The following is a 23870-nucleotide window of genomic DNA, read 5'->3' on the forward strand; positions in this document are numbered from 1 at the left end:
TACTGGCAAACTGAATCCAGCAGCACATCAAAAAGCTTATCCACCACCAAGTCAGCTTCATCCCTGGGATGCAAGGCTGGTTCAACATACATAAATCAATAAACATAATCCATCACATAAACAGAACCAACGACAAAAACCACATGATTATCTCAATAGATACAGAAGAGGCCTTGACAAAATTCAACAGCCCTTCATGCTAAAAACTCTCAATACACTAGGTATTGATGGAACGTATCTCAAAATAATAAGAGTTATTTATGATAAACCCACAGACAATATCATACTGAATGGGCAAAAACTGAAAGCATTCCCTTGGAAAACTGGCACAAGACAAAGATGCCCTCTCTCACCACTCCTATTCAACATAGTATTAGAAGTTCTGGCCAGGGCAATTAGGCAAGAGAAAGAAAAAAAGAGTATTCAATTAGGAAAAGAGGAAGTCAAATTGTCTCTGTTTGCAGACGACATGATTATATATTTAGAAAACCCCATCATCTCAGCCCAAAATCTCTGTAAGCTGATGAGCAACTTCAGCAAAGTCTCAGGATACAAAATCAATAGGCAAAAATCACAGGCATTCCTACATACCAATAACAGACAAACAGAGACAAATCATGAGTGAACTCCCATTCACAATTGCTACGAACAGAATAAAATACCTAGGAATCCAACTTAGAAGGAAAGTGAAGGACCTCTTCAAGGAGAACTACAAACCACTGCTCAATGAAATAAAAGAGGACACAAACAAATGGAAAAACATTCCATGCTCATGGATAGAAAGAATTAATATCATGAAAATGGCCATACTGCCTAAAGTAATGTATAGATTCAATGCTATCCCCATCAAGCTAGCACTAACTTTCTTCACATAATTGGAAGTAAAGTTACTTTAAATTTCACATGGAACCGAAAAAGAGCCCACATTGCCAAGACAATCCTAAGCAAAAAGAACAAAGCTGGAGGCGTCATGCTACCTGACTTTAAACTATACTACAAGGCTACAGTAACCAAAACACCATGGTACTGGTACCAAAACAGATATATAGACCAATGGAACAGAACAGAGGCCTCAAAAATAACACCACACATCTACAACCATCTATCTTTGACAAACCTGACAAAAACAAGCAATGGGGAAAGGATTCCCTATTTAATAAATGGTGCTGCTAGGAAAACTGGCTAGGCATATGTAGAAAGCTGAAACTGGATACCTTCCTTACACCTTATACAAAAATTAACTGAAGATGGATTAAAAACTTAAATGTAAGACCTAAAACCATGAAAACCCTAGAAGAAAACCTAGGCAATACCATTCAGGACATAGGCATGGGCAAAGACTTCAGGAATACAATACCAAAAGCAATGGCAACAAAAGCCAAAATAGACAAGTTGGATCTAATTAAGTTAAAGAGCTTCTGCACAGCAAAAGAAACTACCATCAGAGTGAACAGGCAACCTACACAATGGGAGAAAATTTTTGCAATCTATCCATCTGACAAAGCACTAATATCCAGAATCTACAAAGAACTTAAACAAATCTACAAGAAAAAAACAAACAACCCCATCAAAAAGCAGGTGAAGGATATGAACAGACACTTCTCAAAAGAAGACACTGGCCGGGCGTGGTGGCTCACACCTGTAATCCCAGCACTTTGGGAGGCCAAGGTGGGCGGATCACGAGGTCAGGAGATCCAGACCATCCTGGCTAACATGGTGAAACCCCATCTCTGCTTAACTTAGAATACAAAAAATTAGCCAGGTGTGGTGGCGGGCACCTGTAGTCCCAGCTACTCGGGAGGCTGAGGCAAGAGAATGGCACGAACCCGGGAGGCAGAGCTTGCAGTGAGCCAAGATCGTGCCGCTGCACTCCAGCCTGCGCAACAGAGCGAGACTCCATCTCAAAAAAGAAGCCATTTATGCAGCCAACAGATATATGAAAAAATGCTCATCATCACTGGTCATTAGAGAAATGCAAATCAAAACCACACTGAGATACCATCTCACACCAGTTAGAATGGTGATCACTAAAAAGTCAGGAAACAACAGATGCTGGAGAGGATGTGGAGAAACAGGAACGCTTTTACACTGTTGGTGGGAGTGTAAATTAGTTTAACCATTGTGGAAGACAGTGTGGCAATTTCTCAAGGATCTAGAACTAGAAATACCATTTGACCCAGCAATCCCATTACTGGGTATATACCCAAAGGATTATAAATCATGCTACTATAAAGACACATGCACACGTATGTTTATTGTGGCACTATTCACAACAGAAAAGACTTGGAACCAACCCAAATGTCCATCAATAATAGACTGGATAAAGAAAATGTGGCACATACACACCATGGAATACTATGCAGCCATAAAAAAGAACAAGTTCATGTCCTTTGCAGGGACATGGATGAAGCTGGAAACCATCATTCTCAGCAAACTATCACAAGGACAGAAAAACAAACACTGCATATTCTCACTCATAAGTGGAAGTTGAACAATGAGAGCACATGGACACAGGGAGGGGAACATCACACACCAGGGCCTGTCATCGGGTTGGGGGCGGGGGGAGGGATAGCATTAGGAGAAATACCTAAAGTAAATGACGAGTTCATGGGTGCCGCAAACCAACGTGGCACAAGTACACATATGTAACAAACCTGCACGTTGTGCACATGCACCCCAGAACTTAAAGTATAATTAAAAAAAAACTGGCATTAAACTATATAAGATGAATAGTAAAATTCATGCTAATAATTGAAATTTAAATTTTTATTTATTAACAATACTAAATAGTAAGTAAAAAGACCATGCTAAGTCAAGAGAAAGAGACCATGGAACAAAGAAAAAAGCTAGATATTTTAGTCCTTTTCAAGGCATTTTTTTCTTGCTTTTAAACAAGAGGGCCCATATTTTCACTTTGCACTGGGACTCACAAATTATGTAGCCAGCCCTGTTGGCAAGAGTGCAGCTTCCCCTCTCCTATGCTAATAGCAGACATTACTGATTGCATATGGTACTGTTCTCCACTGAGCCGAAATATGACCTCAAAATCTTTTTGAAAGCAGGGTTCAAAAGTGCAATCTGAGCAGGCATACAAGCTAAATCTATGGGCATCCCTCAAAATCAAACTATTCAGATGGAAATGGGGCTGGCTTTCCAGACAATGAAAATACTGGCTGGTGTGTTACCAGAGTAATGAGTAGGCCAAGCTTGCTAAACTGCAAACTATCTACTACCTGTGAACGTATCATCCCAGTTCCAAATGTAAAACAACATAACAAAAATCAGCCTGACAAACAAGATAATTAGACTTAACTTTGATCATGTGTTTCATTAGTTACAGAAATGGCCCACAATTTAGAGTTCTTTCTGATTATGTTAGAGTAGGAGCCTCTAAAAAAATGTATAATGCAATAAATGGATCAATATTTGTATGGTGCTAATTATATGCCAGGTGCTATTTTTAAATGATTTGCGTACATTAACTCATTTAATCCATATAACAGGCCCAGTGTGGTAGCTCACACCTATAATCCCAGCACTTTGGGAGGCCACAGCAGGAGAATCACTTGAGGCCAAGAGTTGAAGTCCAGGAATTTGAGTCCATCCTGGGCAACACAGTGAGACCCCCATCTCTAAAAAAAAAAATCAAAAAAAGTTTTAAAAATCCATACAACAACCTATGAAGTAGGTACTGTGGTTATCTCATTTTTATAGGTGAAAAAACTGGGACAGAGAGGGGTTTAATAACTACCTCAAGGTCATCATCTAATCAATAACAGAGCCAGGTAGTGTGGATTTAAAGTTTATACTCTTAAAATCTCTTGAAGAAGTCGCTGCAGAAGGTGTCCATCACAGACTTGGCAATGTTTTGCTAAAGATGTTTTCTCGGGAAGCTCTCGGGGTTTTCTCTGGGTTTTTTTCCTCCTCCTATGTGACATTCTTTGTCATCTGTACCTCAGAGCAGTTCTACTTGAGTTGCCTCACAGTCCCTGATGAGCAATTTCACCCATTTTAGCCCTTCCCACACTAACCACGAATTCAAGATCAGCCCAAGAAGTAACAACATCCATGTCATCAGCTCAGCCAGCCAAAATACCCTGTATTCCAGCTTTTGTAAATATTATTAGCTAACACCTCGCTTCAATCCTTAAAACCACACACCAGAATCTTAGAGTTGGAAGGGTTTTTGGAAATCATCTAATATAGGGATAATAAAAAGGTTTACCTCACATGCCCATTTTGATCTGATCGATTGGTAGTAGATGCCTGGAGTGACATGAGAAGGGTTTTGATACCATTTGGAGTTTACTGAAATAAGGTACACGCCTGACATGTACCTGAGAGAGCAGCAGAAGCTCATATGCTGTCCTAGCAGTACAGTGTAGCTCTTAGGAATATGGGCTCTGGGGTTAGATTTCCTAGGATCAAAGTCTTGCTTCACTGTTTGCTGATAGTGCAAACTTAAGCAAGTTTCTAAATCTATCTAAGTTCTCTTGTTTGTGAAATGAGGCTGATAAAATCTACCTGATAGGTTGATTGTGATAATTTAGTGAAATAGTATATGGAAAGTGCTTATTGGAATATCTAGCATGCCCTAAGTACTCATCATGCTGTTAACACATATTGATCATAAGCAACTTGTCGTATCTGGCATGGGTCCTGGAGGTGACAGTGGCAGTAACAGTGCCATTTATATGCCATTTCTGATCTAGTCCTATCTTTTAAACCTACAGATGGAGAAGGTGAAGCTGCAGAAACTGTGGGGCTTTCCCAAAATCACATATATTGTCTCCTTCAAAACTAAAGGCACTCAGGAAACATAATCCTCTTGCCCTGGCTCTGCCTCTCCCTGCGTGCAACCTCAGGCAAAGCACTGCTCTCTGGACTTCAGTGTCCTTATCTGTATAATAAATGAGTCAGAATCCAACTGATCTTCACAGAGTAGTCACTCCCAGAGGGTCCTGTATCTCCAGGGGGTGAGGAACACTTTTACCAGTAGTTCACTGGACGTTACAAACAGCAATTCTTTACTTCCAGTTTTGACAGTGTCAGTGTTAACTAATCACTCCAGTATTCCTTGCACAAATGCACACATACATTCCATTTGCTTTGATCTCAAACTTAAGTTTTTTATGAATGAAGGCTACAGCTGGACACCAAAAGATTATACCATTAATTTTTAAGTATGCCTCAGAGGGTCTAATGGGCTATGACCCACAATGGTCATATCAGCGGCATTCCACTTCCTCTTGAGCCACTGGCCAAGCTGGTATTGAGGTGCATGCCCCAGTTTATCTCCAGCCCTCCTAATCTCAGACTTTCTGCACCTATGCTAATACTTGAACCAACTCTTCTTTTTTAAATTGAATCCAATGCAATGTACCTGGGAACCCTGCTTCAAAATCTGATGCCAAATCTAAAACACTGGACAAAATCCAGGTTTTTATTTATTTTCTGATGGGCACTTGCTGCTAATTAAGCATCCAAACAATGTTCTAAAAGGGAAGAAAAATCATAAAATATGGACTTAACATTAATTGCACAGACATACATGTGATATACGTTACCTTTATAGCAGGAACCAATAAAAGAATACAATATAAAACACATATTTGTACTAGATAATTTTGTATAAATATTTTAAAGGTTTCTTAACTCAGGGATTAGAGCACTGGTTTTATAAAAGAGCAGGTCACATATTCAAATTTCACGAAGACATTCCTGATGTCTTTCAAAGAAGTATAACACACATATTAAGAATCTGGACTCAAGAGCCACATTATCTGAATTCAAATCTTGACTTTCTCACTTCCTAGCTGGTGACCATGAGCAAGTCATTAAATAAATTTTCTTACCTCAGTTTGCTCAACTGAAAAATGGGAATGATGATGATCTGGTAAGAATTGTTTAAAGGACTCGATACACATTAAGCGTTTAGCCCAGTGACTGCCCACATTTCAAGACAAAGGTGAATTCAAGCCTCTTGACATAATGACCTCACTTTTCAACTTATTTATTGCCTCCTATTTTACAGATAAAGAAACTAAAGTTCAGAGAAGAGCTGTTGCCTAAAGTAGCGTTCACTGAGCAGGTCAGGACAGGACACTACTTAGTAGCAAAGCCAGGACCAGAACCCAATTTTTCTAAACCTCAGAGCACTACCTTCCTCAAATCAGTGTTCCTTCTGCCTCATCTAGGGTAGATACACATATCCGTCTTCTTGCTTCACTGCCTGCTTCTACTCAGATGGGCTTCCTGAGAGCAAGATCCCTGTCATATTCTCATTGCCTGGCACCATTCCTAGCATATAGTAAACTTTATTATCTAATTGAGTTGAATTCATTCATCAGCTCTTTACATTATACACCTAACTTCTTTTAGATGTTGCCAATAAGCTGATTGCCAGTTATTTAGTTCTTAAGGAGACAGTCCAGTAGAGTGGTTTAGAAAAAAAGGCTCCACAGCTGGGCTGTATGGGCTCAAACGGTACTTCTGCCACTTCCTAATTAATTTGACCATGGCCAGGTTACTTCACCTCAGCTTCTTCAGTTATAAAATGGGACAATAACACCTCTGTCATAGGGTTATGAGTGATAACTTGGAATAATATGCAATGGTCAATTGTATGTGTGGACTTGACTAGCCTATAATCTCGGTTACTCAATCCAACACAACTAGGTGCAGCCACAAAAGGATTTTGTAGATGTGTTTAACATCTACAATCAGGAATTCTGACTGATAAAGTATGTAAAGCTCATACCTGGCCCAACATACTTAATGAATGTTAACTGCTAATAGTGTTAGTGATATTTCCATTGTTGTTGAACACATACTGAAAGCCTTAATACAATGACTTTAAGTGTGAGGGTATAAGTCTTTGTCTATAGTTGTCCTGAAGGGATTATGCCTGCAACTTACTTTCAAACAAGTAGTTTGGAACTGTGTATAGATAGATATTGATCAAGCACATATGGGAAAATATTAACATTTGGGGATTCTGATGACAGGATATATGGGAATTCTTTGAACTACTTTTAAAACTTTTTATGTCTGAAATCATTATTTTAAAAAAGTTAGGCTGGGCATGGTGACTCACACCTGTAATCCCAGCATTTTGGGAGCCCAAGGTGGGCAGATCGCTTGAGCTCAGGAATTCGAGACCAGCCTAGGCCACACGGTAAAACCCCATCTCTACAAAAAGTACAAAAAAAATAGCTGGGCAAGGTGATGCACCCTGTGGTCCCAGCTACTCGAGAGGCTGAATTGGGAGAATCGCTTGAGCCTGGGAGGTCGAGGCTGCAATGAGCCATGTTCATGCCACTGCACTTCATCCTGGGCAACAGAGTGAGACCCACCCTGTTTCAAAAATTAAGTAATTAATTAATCAATTTAATTAAAAGTTAAAATTTTAAAGTCAATAGAATTAAATTACATTTAAAATGTTCCAACAGATTTACTCTGGCGACAACCAAAGGTCTGAGACAAGGATTGCTGATGTGGAGTGAAAGAGATTAGTCAAAATGCCTATTGTAAACATTTTAAAATTATTAATCTATTTAATAAACAACTCAATTACTCATATTTTAATTGTGCAATATTACCTCTATGAACTATTAATGAATAGACATTTTAAAAAGAGAGAAAGAGAGATTACATCCTGTTTGGGGGAGATTAGAGAGAGAATGGGTATGATTTCACCAGGAAAAAATGAAAGATGGAAAAGGAGGGTCTCTCAGGCAATCAAAATAGGCTAAGTTAAGTCAATCTATTTTAGATGATGAAATCTATGTCTGTTTAAACTCTTTTTCTGTGTAATAAGTGCCCAGCAGATAAATGACCAGAGTGGTGCACTGCCTGACAGAGGTTCATATTTAAAAGTTCCTCCTCCAAGCACAGTGCTAAGAAATTTATTTAGAAAATATCTAAATGTCTCCTGGGTCTAGAATGTTAGAGACAATGGCAGGCCCTCCAGCTAGATCAAAGTGCACCCCATGGATAAACATGCCCAGACTGAAAAGGATGAAATCCTTGGCCATCTGCTGGGATGCAGCTGTGTTCTAACACCTCACTTTTGATTAAGAGATCGCAAACTGACTTGTTAATATTGTAATTCAAACTTTGTTGGTGGCTACACAATTGGAATCTCACGGACAGTCTGCCTACCCTTTAAACATGACATTTGAATTAATACCCTGTCCTTTTTGCAAGACACACGTTACTAAAAATCACTGGAACCTGAAGGCAGCAAAAGTTCAGCAATCAAACCCTGAATCCTGATCACCACCCTTCAATGCCCATTGTGAGGAGCTCTAGTTAAGCTGATGAGGATGTGTCAGCAAACCAGAGCTCATCACCAGGGTGCCTATCGGCTGCACCCCAGCGTGACTATGAAACACCCAGAAGAAGCAAAGAAAAGTCTATGTGTCTTGTTACTTTATCTAATTCCCCCAATATTCTGCTACCACTATCGTCCATTTGCAACTTGTTCCAAGGAAAGCACATTCCATCCAAAATTAGGGTCTTATAGAAGAACTTATACCTCTGGCTTATTTTAAAACATATATTTGAAAGCCTACCAAATATGTAATGCCTTATTAGACACTGTACAAAGATATATGTGACACCATGCCTATCCTCAGAGAGTTTATATTCTGTGGGAGAGATAAAACATAAATATTAACCAGATACAAATACAAATACAAATATGACATCATCGTTGGCACACAGGCATGTCAAAAAAAAAAAAGAGCTTAGAAATGGACTTTGTAGGGTTAAGGTGTTCACCAAATGTTATCGTGTTTCTCTGAGTGGTCGGTTTGGGGATGCTTCTTGCCTTTTTCTCTGTACTTTATGATTTGTTTCAATTTTACAGTAAGTATGAATCATTTTTACAAAAGCAATGATGTTTATTTCAAGATAGAATAGGAAAGAAAAATGGGTTCATGGAGGAAATGACACTTTTTAAATAGATATAATTCAGAGGAGTAATAATGAATTTGCTGGTTATCTGACCCCCACTCTAATTCCTTTGGAAGTCATTAAAGGAAGAAAGGCACCTCTTCCATGAGCCTGGGCAAATTCAGAACTCCCTGCTTCTTGCTCCTAATTATTCTGCCAGTAAAGTCCAGGAAAAATGCAAGTGGCATAAAAGCCAAGGGTCTTTTCAACCACTGGACCCAATAGATTGACTATACAGGAGGCTACTCAGGAGTAGATGTTTTGAGAAATGTTGTAATTTCCCAGAATGTCAGTAACAAGTACAGCTCATGTTTCTAACCTGCCTGTGAGTGTTCCTCCACTCAGCAGTCATAGCAGCCAATGGAATGATGTGGAAATAATTCACCTCTGCTCTAGAGAATCTGCTTGAGAAATTACATACAACAAAACTTTCCCAGACACAGGATACCTGAAGAAAATTACTTGATTAGTAAGAACCAAAGCATTTCCAGAACCAAGGCAAGGAGCTGAAGTAGACAGAACACAAGACAATGAAACTCAAGACTTAAGTTTCTTCCTGACTTTCACACTTAGCACAACGTGTGATCTTTGATCCATAGAACTGCTCTTGAGTTTATTAGCAATATCACTTTGTAAATTGGGAAGATAGTACCTTGTCCTTAATACTATAAAGGGTTATTTTAAAGATTGGTAAATAATAATGTTCTTTGTATCTTGCAAAAGGGTATGGTTAAAATTCCTAGAGTTTAGAAAAACATTGTGTGGTTATCTTGTTTAAAGATGAGGAGAGAACCATTATCCCTCAGAAGTGCCAATTTTACATCTTTCCCAGTTTTCAACATAACAGGCCAAGTTTCAAACAGACCATCTTGAATCTTCCAGTGACAAGTCAATGAAATATAAGCTTTACGGTATGTGTCTTGATTCATTTATTCAGGAAATAGATGATGTCTATCTACTCTATTCATATTAAAATAGAAGACCCATCCTATATTACAGACTCAGAGACAGATTAGGGGTGGGCCAACCATTCAGGTAATTAGGGCCCCATCAAATAGGGGAAGCTAAAAAAATGGCTCTTGGGATACTAAATTGTATTTTAAATGTAATGAGATGAAGAACATGTGTTTCCCAGTACTTCAAGTAGGGATAAAATATATGTGGCTGGGAACAATTACTTAATAAACTGCTTTGGGTGCTCTGTGAGTCCCCAGAAAGGCAAGTCCAAGATGAAGCCTTCTAAGAAGGGTGGATGTGAAGAGCCTAGAGTTTTGGTTTTGCTGAGGGGAGAATATAAATTTGGGGGCCAGAGCTTAGACAATAGAGGTGAGGTTGAGAGCTTCCACCAGTGATGATCTTTCTTCATCTTTACCCCATAGAGTGCTCAAATTCACCTCTAAATGAACTATTAAGTACATCTCTTCAAAGAGGCATCAAATTATTAGCCTGCAAGAGATACCCACATGTCTTGTTAAATTGTGAATAGTCCCTTTTGTCATTCACAGTCTTAAAGTATTGAGAAACATAATTAAAACAAAAGTTCATTCTCCCAGTCATTCAATAATTTCCATATCCCTTCTCCTTTACCTAGACCACCCTGGACAGAACTGATGTCATATATAAATGCTACAGAGACTTAGTATTTCTTGTTCTACTTTGTCCTTCTCTTTTACCTAAAGAACTACAAACATGAGACATGCAGTTGTTTTAATATAAAGCCCAAAAGTGGACAAAAATATTGCTTTCTTGACATTATACTATGCACCTTTCCTACAAAAATAGACAATACTCCCATGATTTGATATTGTTATCAATCATTCCTTTCCTCTTCTGCCTCTCAAAAAAAAAAGAATACTCAAACCACCTAGTCTAGCATGAAAAGTGTATAAAACTGAAATGTGCAAATATCTGAAGTGAAACTCAGTCCTGAGAAGCAATCTATGCATCCGCTGGTGCAAGTTAAAGCCAATTGCTTCCAACAAGATCCACAACACAATAAGGCTGGGGTTTTAAACACAGAGAACACAGAAACAAGGGCCATTAAACAACCTGGCTGTTAGGCAAAATATACATTACCCAAACCATGATAATTAAACCACTAAAACAATAGCCCTGCAGTGTTTATACATCTAGAATCAGAAAAAAAAAACCAGAATTATTGCCATTAAACTGGGGTAAACTAAAACATCTAACAAAGAATAAAAGAATCCCCACCCCACATTTATTATTTTAGCTTCTTCTCCAAATTATTTCGGTCCTTTGTGCCCTTGGAAAGTCACTTCACCTCTCTGGGACTTATTTTCCTCTGTGAAATTAAGAGGTTGGGTTAGATAATATTTACAATACTGAACAGCTGTGTAATACAACACAAGGGAGTTAGAAGACCTGGTGTCTCATGCCCGATCCGTCATGAAATGTTAGGCAAGTCATTTAACCTTTCCTGAGTACCAGAATTCCTCATCTATTAAATAGAGACAAAATCACCTGCTCTGCTTATCTTACAGGGATGAAGATAATCAGATTGCAAGTGGTTAGAGAACTGTAAATGCCATACAGTTATAATGAACTAGAAGTATGGTATGGTTTGGCTGTGTCACCACCCAAATCTCATCTTGAATTTTAGCTCCCATAATACCCTCATATTGTGGGAGGGATCCAGTGGAAGATAATTGAATCATGAGGGCGATTTCCCCCATACTGTTCTCATGGTAGTGAATAAGTCTCACGAAATCTGATGGTTTTATAAGGGGAAACCCCTTTCACTTGGCTGTCATTTCTGTCTTGTCCGCTGCCATGTAAGACATGCCTTTTGCCTTCCACCATGATTATGAGGCCTCCTCAGCCTTGTGGAACTGTGAATCCATTAAACCTCTTTTTCTCTATAAATTACCCAGTCTTGGGTATGTCTTTATCAGTAGCGTGAAAACAGACTAATACAAAGTACTATCATCATTTTAACTTCCCAAAAAACATCTAATAGAAAAGATCCTTCCCCCACTTTAGTTTCCAAAGAGCGATCACTAAATAATGATTCTGTGGCGCTGAGCAACTTTGGAGCGAATGGCTGATAAAGGTACTGGAAAGCCAATGTGGGGTAGTGAGAATCAGAAGACAAGTCCTGACACAGACTCTGTGTGTGACCTCAGCCAAGGTATTTAATCTGATTGCCTCAGCTTTCTGATCTTGCAGACATGGAGCTGGGCAAGTTATAATACCAGACGTCTACTGAATAGTTACTATGCAGCATGCCTTCTTTCAATTACACCTCAAAATAGCCATATGACATAGGTAAGATGACCATTCCCATCTTGCAGGTGGAGTGTCTGGCACTGCACAGGTATGTAACTTGCTAAGGGTCACCTAAAGCTCAGTAACAGGCAGTCAGTCTAACTTCAATGTCCATATTCTTGACCTCTAGCCAGTAGTTCTCAAACTTTTTGGTCTGAGGATTCTTAAAAATTAAACTATATTTTTCCAAAAAGTAAAATAGTAAGAAGAATCACATTGTTTTACAGTTTTAGAAGTCTCTTTAATGTCTGGCTTCATAGAAGACAGTAGGAGAAATGGCCATTACTTCCCCATCACAGCCCCCAATAGCAATCAAACAAAATATTATATAATCAAATTGAAAGGAAACGGGAAAAAAATAATTACAATTAAAACAGCACCATTTTAATATTTATCTAATAAGCATCTTAAGTTTCTAAATTAGAAGGTCACCATATTTAGTGAATGAAATGTAATAATAATCATGAGATTCTAAACTGCATTTTATACTTCAGTGATAATCTCAGATAAATCAGCCATTCCCAGCAATTACTGATATTTTATTTTTGTTAACAGCCTGAAAAAGTTTTTGAAGATAAATTAATGATTGAGAGCTTGATTTGAAAAAAAAAAAATGCACACTCCTATTTGATTCTAAGAAGCTGTAATACAATTTTTCCTAAGCAGAAGTATGGACTAAGGAAGAAAATGATAACCTGTGTAGGCTGATAAGTCAGTGAGATGTATACTTTGGCTCCTACTGAGAAGATGGGGGTCCAGGTAGCCTCTGAACTCAGGTGAGTATTCTCTTTGGACACCTCTGATTTACTTCCATGATTTCCTTCCTTAAACCTGTGCCAGACCACTCCTTCTTCCATCTATTCCTTCCACTCTCCATACTCAGGTAAGACCAGTCTGCTTTTTACAATGCCCTGATATTGACATTCAACCTTAGGAAATAGGCAAAAATCATATTCTGAATTCCTTTCACTGCTTGGTCCACCAGGTAAACATCACCTCACACTGAGACAATACATATTTGCCCAAAAAATGTTTTGTGAACAACCATTATGCACCTTTATCTTCTCCATGTCTTTATGCAAATATCATCTTAGCAAGGCCTTCAAGAGCCATCCATTACCACAAACACCACTAATATCACCACGTCTCTACTTCTTCCCTCTCTTCCCTTCCTCCTTTATTTTGTCTATAATATTTATCACTAGCACATTTTAAATTTCATTTATTCATTTCATTTACTTATTTTCTATCTCCCCAGCTAAAATGTAGATTCCATGAAGACAAATATTGTTTTTTATGCTTCCCTCACTGTTGAGTCCCCAGCACCTAGGATGGAGCCTGACATATATAAATTTATTTCTGCCTTTATTGCACATAGTTTCTTCCTTACTGAAGAGAATTTAAGATGCACAAGTCTCTGATTGGCCATCCGGATCAATTTCCCCACCTGACTCAATATGTGTAAGCTCTTTAATTCCAGAGAGAGAGAAATGGGATGAGAAACCACACACAGAAAAAATGTGTTGAATGAATGAAAGTGATTAGAATGAATGAATATATGGACAAATAAATGTAGCAATCTAGGTGGGATGAAAAAGAATAATTTAAGTCATGGACTATCCTCTCAAGGAGCCCACAGTCCACCAATGACTCTCAACCAGGTATGTGTGACAGATGACATACACCCCTGTCACACAGTTCTATGGCCATGACCCACACTGTGGAAGCTGGCACTAATAACATGAAGTGCAGATTATGTATAATTATTCCTCATGTATTCTGAAACTCCACCCTTTTGCTCCTACTCACAAAGCATCCAAGATCTAGACTGGACATGGTGTTTGCATAGGGGTGACCTTGAATCAGTTCTATTTTGTAAAATAAATTTTCTTAAAATGTAATACTTTCCCTATGATTAGTAATCAGTTACTCATAATACAACTCTCAACAATTGGCAACACTTTAGAATGTCCAGCTCTGCTTTGTAAAACTGCTTGCCTAGAAAACAGGATGAAGAATGTCACTTGAGAAATAAGGAAAGCTACTTGGTCTATTAGAGAAATATGTAATAAACAATTGGAAAATACTTGGTATAAAAAAATACAAACATTGTTTTCAGGTCTTATTCTTTGGAATGTGAGCTCTTATTCTTTGTCTATTTTCCCAACGCCTTTCTATCACAGAGCCTATCATACACCTGGAACTCCAGGGATTATGAATAAATAAATAAAGCACTGGATAAAAAACTAAATTGCAGAACAAGGGAAGAAGAATACATTAGTCATTAAGTGATATACCAGAGATCCTAAAGGCCTCAAACCTATGCAATTCCTAACTCATTCTTTGAAACTCAACTACCTCCTTTTAGCAAAGTCTTTCTGACTTCCCCAACCCAAATTTCATTTTCCTACATGTTGATCACATCATATTTTTGTAGTATCTTCTTTAAGATGCTCATCACATTTCATCTCATGCTGGTCCTTCATTTTCAGCTTCAGAGTTCTTTCATTTGCTGATCACTACTGCAATCTCAGACTGGCTCCTTTGATCTACATACTCATGGAACCATGTTCCATTCTTTCAGGGCACTTATTTCAGCGGTAGTTACACAATTATCTTTTTATTCATTTGGCTTGAGACTATCTCAAATCAACAAACTGTGAGCTCCATGACCCTAGTGACCACATATGATTTTGTTGACCAGGTATTCCCAACACTAGCACAGTGCCTGGCCATAGCAGGTGCTTCATTAATATTTGGTAAATGAATACATTAATGAATAATATGTAATTTGAGCATATGCACAGCAGGTCCTCGAATAATGCTGCTTCATTCAACATTGTTTTGTTATAGAATTGATGAAAGGAAAAAAAATCATTTCCTACCCAGGTCCACTATCTGTGTGGAGCTGACACATTCCCCTGTGTCTGCATGGGTTTTCTCTAGGTACTTTGGTTTTCTCTCACATTTTGAAGCGTGCATGTTAGGTGAACTGGCATGTCTAAGTTGTCCCACTCAGAATAAATGCAGCTATGTGTGAGTGCACATTGTGATGGGATGGGGTCCTGTCCAAGGTCAGTTCCCACCTTGTACCCTGAGCTGCTGGGATAGGCTCCAGCCACCCATGACCCTGAATTGGAATTAAGCAGGTTGAAAAAGAATGAAGGGATGAATAAATATAAACGACTGTAAAATAAAAATTTGTGAAGTGTACAGTAAACATACAGATGCCTGACAATAAACTGTGCAGTATAAAAGCACCCAGCAAACCCCCCATATTTGTTATTGTTTGTTTTTGAACTGCATGGTGGTTGGAGGGGCTCCTGACAATTTTCACTTTGCATTTATTCCTTGATTTAACCTGCCATTACTACAACCACTGTCACTCACTGATTCATTAAAAATTGGGTAAACATTATCTTGTTTTTATCATTCTTTCTTAAATATATACATAGTTCACATTTATTTCAATGCTTAATAGAAGTATGATGGGAGGCCGAGGCAGGTGGATCCCATCCTGGCTAACACGGTGAAACCTCGTCTTTACTAAAATTACAAAAACTATCCAGGCGTGGAGTCACACACCCGTAATCCCAGCTACTCGGGAGGCTGAGGCAGGAGAATGGCTTGAACCAGAGAGGCGGAGGTTGCAGTGAGCCAAGATCGCTCCACTGCACTCCAGCCTGGGCGACAGAACGAGACTCCATAAAAAACAACAACAACAACAACAACAACAACCACACATTTCGGGTCTTTATGTAGAAGTTTGGTGATGTTTTGTGACCAGAAATATGCCATAGAAACTTAACTCTTATTTATATCAGTTTCATTATACATTGTTTCACTTAGTGTTGCTGCTCCTAAGAACCTATGGACATTAAGTGAAGACTTACTGTGGTATCTTCCCAAAAGACAGCAAACTCCTTTACCTCTTGTAACAGGGAATCTGACGCCTTGAACATGATAGTGGCTCCATAAATATTAACTTGGATATAATTTCCTAAAGCTGTGTATATTTGTGTATAGGTGCATGAGGGTGTACGTGCATCTATGCAGCAAGGAATTGAATGTACCTTTAAAAATATATCACAGCTTTCTACCTTTCACCTGTGTCTTCCTTTGGACGACTTCTTTTTTATGTACAAATTGAATATTCAGTTAAACAATTACAAGGTTGTCACGCTGTTGACAAAAAACCTGTTGCAGCCTTTAAGACAACCTCCAATAGGATAACAGCCCTTTATGACTTTAACAAAAATTCATTTTTATTGCAATTAACCAGCATGTACTAGAACCAAAAGGAAAAAAGAAATTCTGCCAGACTTGGCAGTGTGGCAGGACCAGTTTGTGCAACCTATATTCACTGGTAATAATGGTTATGTAAGAGGCCCTTGCATGGGACCATCATTTACTCACAAGGACATACAGTTCACAGCCTGGTTCAGAACATAGTCGTTATTCTAGATGCTCCCATTTCAATTCAACTGTATTTCTGAGTGTGCAATTTAAAAAAAAAAACAAAAAACCATCTTCCAGGGACCATTAAGTAATACTTGGACCCCCCTCAAAGGACAGCTGCAATACATTTAGGCACTTAGTCATCCAGTTATCACCTCTTCTCTCAAAACGCCACATCAGCAAGGAGTAAAGGAATAGACTGGAAATGCCTCGCTGGGTATCCTGGCCAGCTGCTTCTACTTGGCCTGATGTATTATTGTATAGGCCAACTATCAACAATCAATTCTTTAGTCCTCTCTTAGAGCTGCTTGGCTGCTTGTCCTGCTCCATAGCTCACTATCATAATCTCCTTTGACACACAGTGGTGTCCAAAGCACAATTTCACACAGGGCCAGGGTTCCAGTCTGGGACCTGAAGCCCCTGTCCAAAGGAGAGATAGCAGGGACTTGAAATCACCAGAAGATCCCAATTCTCTATCCGGGTTTGCATGTAAAGTGGGAGATTTGGAGCAAGGCAAGTAGCAGCACAAGCATCCCCCAGTTTCCTTTTCTGTTTTCAGAGGGTGGTGAATTTCATGACTTCAAAGAATCCTTTCACATTGAGCATCTATGCCTTTGGTGATGCCACTATTTTAATGTGTCAGGTTTATTTTGCTTTACATTCTCTCTTTGTTGAAAGTAGTTAAGCCTTTCCTAAGTGAAGAAAACTTGACAAAGATTAATCTTCAAATTGCTTAACCATGTCACATTCCTAGCCTGCCTCCAATCTTCTAAAGACTCATACAAGAAAAACAATGAAAGCGACCAACTATGTATGGTATAAAAGCAATAATTCTTGTTAAGTTCTACTAAGTGTCCAGAACTGTAGTGTGTGTGTATATCAGGGGGTGGAGTAGTGTGTCATTTAGAACACAATCCAAGTCTAGAGAGTCAAAGAATTGATAAGAAAATTGTTGCGTGTGAAACATTCATGCTAAAGTACTGAACTTCATATGGCCAAGTGAGTGAATATATAAGAAGGTAAGGCTGATAATAGTTATGAAGAAATTGTTAGAAAAGTAAATTTTGGTGCGTGCCTTACAATATAGAAAGCTTTGATAAAAGGAAAAAAAAACAAGGAGGAAGTTATTCCATGAATGTGCCAATGTTTATAGAGATAGAAATGACTGAATACATGCAGTGCTTAAAAGTAAGAGCTTTGCAATTGGGTAGACTGGCTTCTGATCCTGGTTCTGTCATTTGTAGTTGTGTGTTCTCGGGTAAGTCACCACCTGTCCACTCTGAGCCTTTAAATTTCTTTGCCTATAAAACGGAGATATTTAGAATGGCTAGCTCAGGAATTGGTTATGGGGATTAAGTTAAATAAAATTAGACAAGGTAATACCTAGCACATAGCAAGTATTCAAAAAGCTTTAGTCATAATTGATATCACTATCGACTAATATTTGTAGATAACTTGTTATATGTCAATCACTCTTAGGCCCAAGAAATACAAATAAATTAAAACTAAAGTACTGGCCACAAAAACTCTCACTCTGAAGACCAACTGACAAATCAGTAATTCACCGTGACACATATTGTACCAAAGCTTTGCAAATAGGAACACAGGGAGCAAGCACCTAACAGTGGTTGGGGAGAAGGAAAGGATGAGGAAAATAGATCACAAAGATGGTGAGGATTCTAAGTCTAAAAGAATGAGTAGGAGCATACAAACACTAAACAAAAAAAAAGTTTTCTAGATAGAATAAATATTACATGCAAAGATACAGATATTTAAGAAACAATCTAAGAATTGCAAATGGTTTGGTGGAAGATGGAGTACAGGATATGGAGGGGAAACAGTAAAGGACAAGGCTGGACAATTAGGAAAAAGCAGATTTGAATTTGTTTCTTCAGGCAAAGGAGTCAGATGATAATGACTATTTCTAAGGAAGAAGAATAAAAAATTAACAGGCAAGGTGGAATCTGTAAATTATTCTCAGTTAATGAAGGGCCTTAAATGCCAACTCAAGGAGTTTGAATTTCAGCCTATGGACAGTTGAAAAGTATTTTCAGTTCTAAGATAGGGGATAAATATTAAAATTCTACTTTAGGTAGATTAGGCAGGTATATATCCAAAATCGGAATTGGAAAGAGATTCGAAATAAGGTACATTCAAGAATGATACAGTAACGCCCTGGACCTGGATTTTTGAAGATATGAATCCAAGAGATACCTAAACTGAACTGATACAGAAAATAAATAAGAAAGACAATCAAAGTTGCCTGGAGGAAGTAAGGTTTCTGAGGTACAGGTCATGATGAAATGACCTTGAGTGTAGCTTGAGTGTAGATGATTTGCTTTAAAAGGGAAAAGAGATAACAGTTGAGAAGCCTATCGGACTTTTGGTGTTGAGCTCATTTATTAATCTATTCATTCACTCACTCCTTCAACAAATATTTATTGGTATTTCTCCTGATAGGGTAATATGAATAGGCACTGGAGATAGAAAGATGGTATAAATATAGATCATGCCCTCATGAACTTAGAGCTTACTAGGGGAGAAATGGAATGTACCCAAGCAACTATTAAGACAAGGTAGTAAATGATATAATTACCAAAAGAAGGATATCAGTGTAGTGAAAAATGACTTCCAACTGGGGAAACCAGAAAAGTTATGATGGAGAGGTCAGGATGTAAGCTAGGCTTTGAAGGTGAGGTAAGCTTATTAAACACAGAGTGACCATAAGTCCCAGTTTACACTACACAGTCCCAGTTATGCCTTTTGTCAAGCATAATTGTTAACAGCACCCCACCTTCACTCCCTAACTTTAACAATAAATTATGCAATTGCCCTAGTTACGGTGAAGGGGTGCCAGCCTGTGCTCAAAACCAATGTCAGTGAGAAGGTTGAACAGTGGAGTCAAAAGGCTGTTAATAATATAATACTTCTAGTTAGGGAAGTAATGATACAGTTCTCCTTGGTCCCAAAACCGACTACTCACTAATATCACAAAGAGAAAAGAGAATTATGTTCAAAGGAGAGGGATCGTGATGTAGGCTGACTCCAAGCCATGCTAACACTTACTTCACCACTGAATCCTACTTTGAAGAGGCATCTCATGGAACCAGTGTTCTACAGAACACACTTCAAGAAACATAAAACCTTATGATCAATTGGTAGTGACGTTATAAAGAGAAAAATGAATACTGAATGAAGTATTGATGGTTAGTAAGGCATTTCTAAATAGAAATAGGATAATTACTGTGTCACCTACAGTGTAATATTCATATAGGATAGATCTCTCTAAATTACAAGCCTCTTAATAATATCTTGGCTTCTTCAAAGGAATAATGAAAGTTTTCAAAAATGATTTTTTACAGGGTAGACTGTATCTATGGTCCTAAACTCTATATTTTAAACTCCAGAACAGCTTTCAAAACTCTGACCATAGGGCACCATAAGCAACAGAACAAATGGAGTTCTGCTTTCTTTTTGAAAAGGATTACTGTGCAACTCATCTCTATGAATGTAAAATGCCAGAAACCTCCATGGCTGCAGAAAATCTGGTACCTTTCAAAGTTTTCTTTTGAAAGCTCTGAAGAATGAGATTGATGACAGAATCCCTAATGTCTTTTTTTTTGTAATCCACACCACACAAGATTTAAGAGCCAAGCCAGAAAACATCAAATGACTTGTTCAGCATTGTTCAAGGAGAAACATTGATGTTTTCTGCCACTGACAAGAAACACTAAGATTTTTATAAAAGGTAAAATGAGATATGACCAGCAGCATGTCTACTACAAGATGCTGTTACACCAACTACCATAAGCAGATCAATATAAAACAAATTCATATTCCTGACTGGCTGAAAGGAAAAAGACCCTCACAAATCCACAGTGCATGAAAGAAAAATCGTGTTAACAAAAAAAAATGAATATAAAGCTGGTCCCAGTGACCTCTAAGCCTGTAAAAATCAAACACACTTTTACATAACTTTATTATTTCTTGTTTACAGCTAGTGGTAGATAACTCTGGTATTCACTGAACAAGGGAAAACAAAATACTCTTATCATTTTAAGGCCCAACTCAGCCAATACAGACACATTTTTTTTCTAATTGATTTTTTTCTTCAGTCTTTAAAAATAGAAACTACATCATCATCTGGTAAAATAACTACTAAGCACTTAACTGTATGGGATTATGGCGGTCACAGGGAAAAGAGAATTACTAGGCATAGCCCACCAGTTTAGAATTCTATATGAACAAGATATCTTAAATTTGTAAAGACTGTATGGTCTTTAAGCTATTTCATTTACATTGCCACATTTCAGTTTCTCAATATGCTTGCGACATAGTCAAGGCAGGTGATACAACATCCAAATCAGAACAGAAAGCTGAGCATCACCAGCTCAGTCGGTCATCATGCCTGAGAACTTCCAGTAAGTACAGAGTTAGGACTGCAACACAAGGACCCTAATTCCATATCTAAGGGTCTTTCTCCCACACTATAGCTGTTAAGCAATCAAGTTCTCTATACTTGTTCCTCATAACGAAGTTGTTGCTTGCCTCTTTCACAATAAGTTTTAAAATGAATAATAACAACTAAAAGGGTTACCTTCACCCAGCCAAAGAGTGGGTGAAAAGTAGAAATGGGCAGCTTTTGTAGGTCCCTGATATCAAGGCAGCAAACATCAGCCTATGGACTCAGTCTTCAGACAGCCATTGTGCACAGCAGCTTCTCTGCATACAGGTGAAATCAATACTTAAGTAAGGACTAGTCCACAGAATCCAAAGGAATCTAAATCTCTTTACAGATTATCATGATAGCCATGGTCATCAGGAAGACACATACCAAAATTAGGAGGAGACATGAATCTGTAAAGATAAAGCAAGAAAAACTCTGGTGGTATCTTAGTTGAGGGTCACAAATGGAAATGTCCACAGCAATCAGGCAGGTAACATAGTGAGGGTAGTGGGCTGAGTCGGAACCAGGGTGAGCTACTATATGAAGGGGACAGCACTATTTAGTTCTAATTGAGTCCAGTTATGCAGGAGAACAGGCTCAGTGTTCCCAAATCTTCCCTTTTATCTTTAAAGAGAAACTGGATTATTAGCAACAACTTTGTTATGAGGAGGAAGTATAGAGAACTTCATTGCTTAACAGCTATAGTGTGGGAGAAAGACCCTTAGATATTGATTCCTGGCAACTAAATGAAAAAAATAACATAGCATGGATCCAACTAAACATGTCTGTTGATTACATTTAGCCAGTATGTCAGATTCAGCCTGCAGACTAACAATTTTCAACTTCAAATTTCATTATTAAAACTTCTGGTTTAGTCAACAAGACATGTTTGACAATTTCTAGGTTCATGAAAAAATTGTATCTGATTGCTCAAAAATGTCTAATAGAGGGATCATAGCAGTAAACTAGAATTTTCACCTATTCACTGCAATAAGGGTTGGGGAGGCAACCTAAATATACCTACTGTAAGTTTATTATTTCTTTAAAACCTCTGGTTGAGCCAAGCACGGTGGCTCACGCCTGTAATCCCAGAACTTTGGGAGGCCAAGGCAGGCAGATCACGAGGTCAGGAGTTCAAGACCAGCCTGGCCAAGATGGTGAAACCCCATCTCTACTAAAAAGACAAAAATTAGCCAGGCGTGGTGGCAGGTGCCTGTAATCCCAGCTACTTGGGAGGCTGAGGCAGGAGAATCTCTTGAACCTGGGAGGCGGAGGTTGCAGTGAGCCGAGATCACACCACTGCACTCCAGCCTGGGTGACATAGTGAGACCCTGTCTCAAAAAAACAAAAACAAAAACAAAAACAAAAAACACCTCTGGTTTATATTAAAAATTCATGTATTTTTTGCCTTCCAATTCACAACGCATGTGTTCTTCCTTTTAATATCAAGATAGGTGATTTCCACCCCCAAAATCTCTAGTAAAGACTCTCCAGGACAATGTGCCACATTTATTCTGTGGCTTTCAAAACCTCTGCAAACCATGTTTAAGAAGCATAGCCCTAGATTAACCAGAGTTCTCTCAAGAGTACCACCCTTTCTTACATCCAGCTGTCCTTGGACCTAAAGCTTTAGCTCCAGCTATCCATCAGACTGACAACAGTCAAGGGCCAGAAGTTGGTGTGGCATACACAAAGAGAGACATGCTTCCAAAAATTCTCAAGACACAGCCTGCTGGTCTTGCTTAATCTGATCAACACCCTGACTACTGTCAGAAACAATGGCCGTGATTTTTCAGGCCTTCTCTGGCCTCTTGCCTTTCAAAACGATGTCTCCGCTGAAATGCCCAGAAGAATAACTTATCTTCCTGTCAGGGTTGAGACTACAAAACTTCCTCCAAAATTGCCTCATACTGCTTTTATCTTTAATGCTAAAGTTCACTGAGAAGTAGTGGGACATCAGAATAACTCAGTGGGAGAGCATCACATAGAAATTGAAGCTCCCTTGCAGCACCAGGGCATTCTCAGAGACATCTCTTCAGAGGAACAACAAAACTATGAAATATACTAAATATTTAGAAGCAAGTGTGTTTCTAAGTCCATATCTCTAACAAGGTAGATTCAGGACCAGCATACATAAACATTTCAAGGCTACAGACACATAGGGACACACAATATTATATATTAAAATGTGGTAGAGCCTGAAAAACTGTGTGCCTCACCTACATTTTGTTTTTTAATCTTGTTTTATTTCAAAGAGGATTCTTAAGTGTATTTCTCTTGTATTCTTCTATCTCCAGACACCAGAAATGCCCTTTGTGTGGCAATGATTAATGGCTCTCAAAAGCAAAAGAAACTGTCTACTCTGAAAGCTTTCTGAGTCTCTAGATGTATCCTATTTTTTCTGTGATAAATATCACCATATCTTTATGCACAATATTTTCCCCCTAGAAACTGCATAATCATGCTAGCTAAACATTGGTATAGGATTTTACTTTGAAACCTTTGGGATGTTTCCTCCATCTGCCAAGAGGCATTCTGCAGATAATCATCCTTCATGGTTTCAAACCAAAAGGAAAAAAAGTTAAAGATTGAAACTGCCAGAAAACCATAGAGTTAACTTACTTCCATTCACAGGCCTGAGAGGAAGCCACAAAGGAATTTCTGACAATTGCAATTTGTCTTAAATATGCCAATACAATGTTAACATTCAAGACTCATT

Source organism: Gorilla gorilla, chromosome 2, assembly GCF_029281585.2.
Source record: "Gorilla gorilla gorilla isolate KB3781 chromosome 2, NHGRI_mGorGor1-v2.1_pri, whole genome shotgun sequence".
Taxonomy (NCBI): Eukaryota; Metazoa; Chordata; class Mammalia; order Primates; family Hominidae; genus Gorilla; species Gorilla gorilla.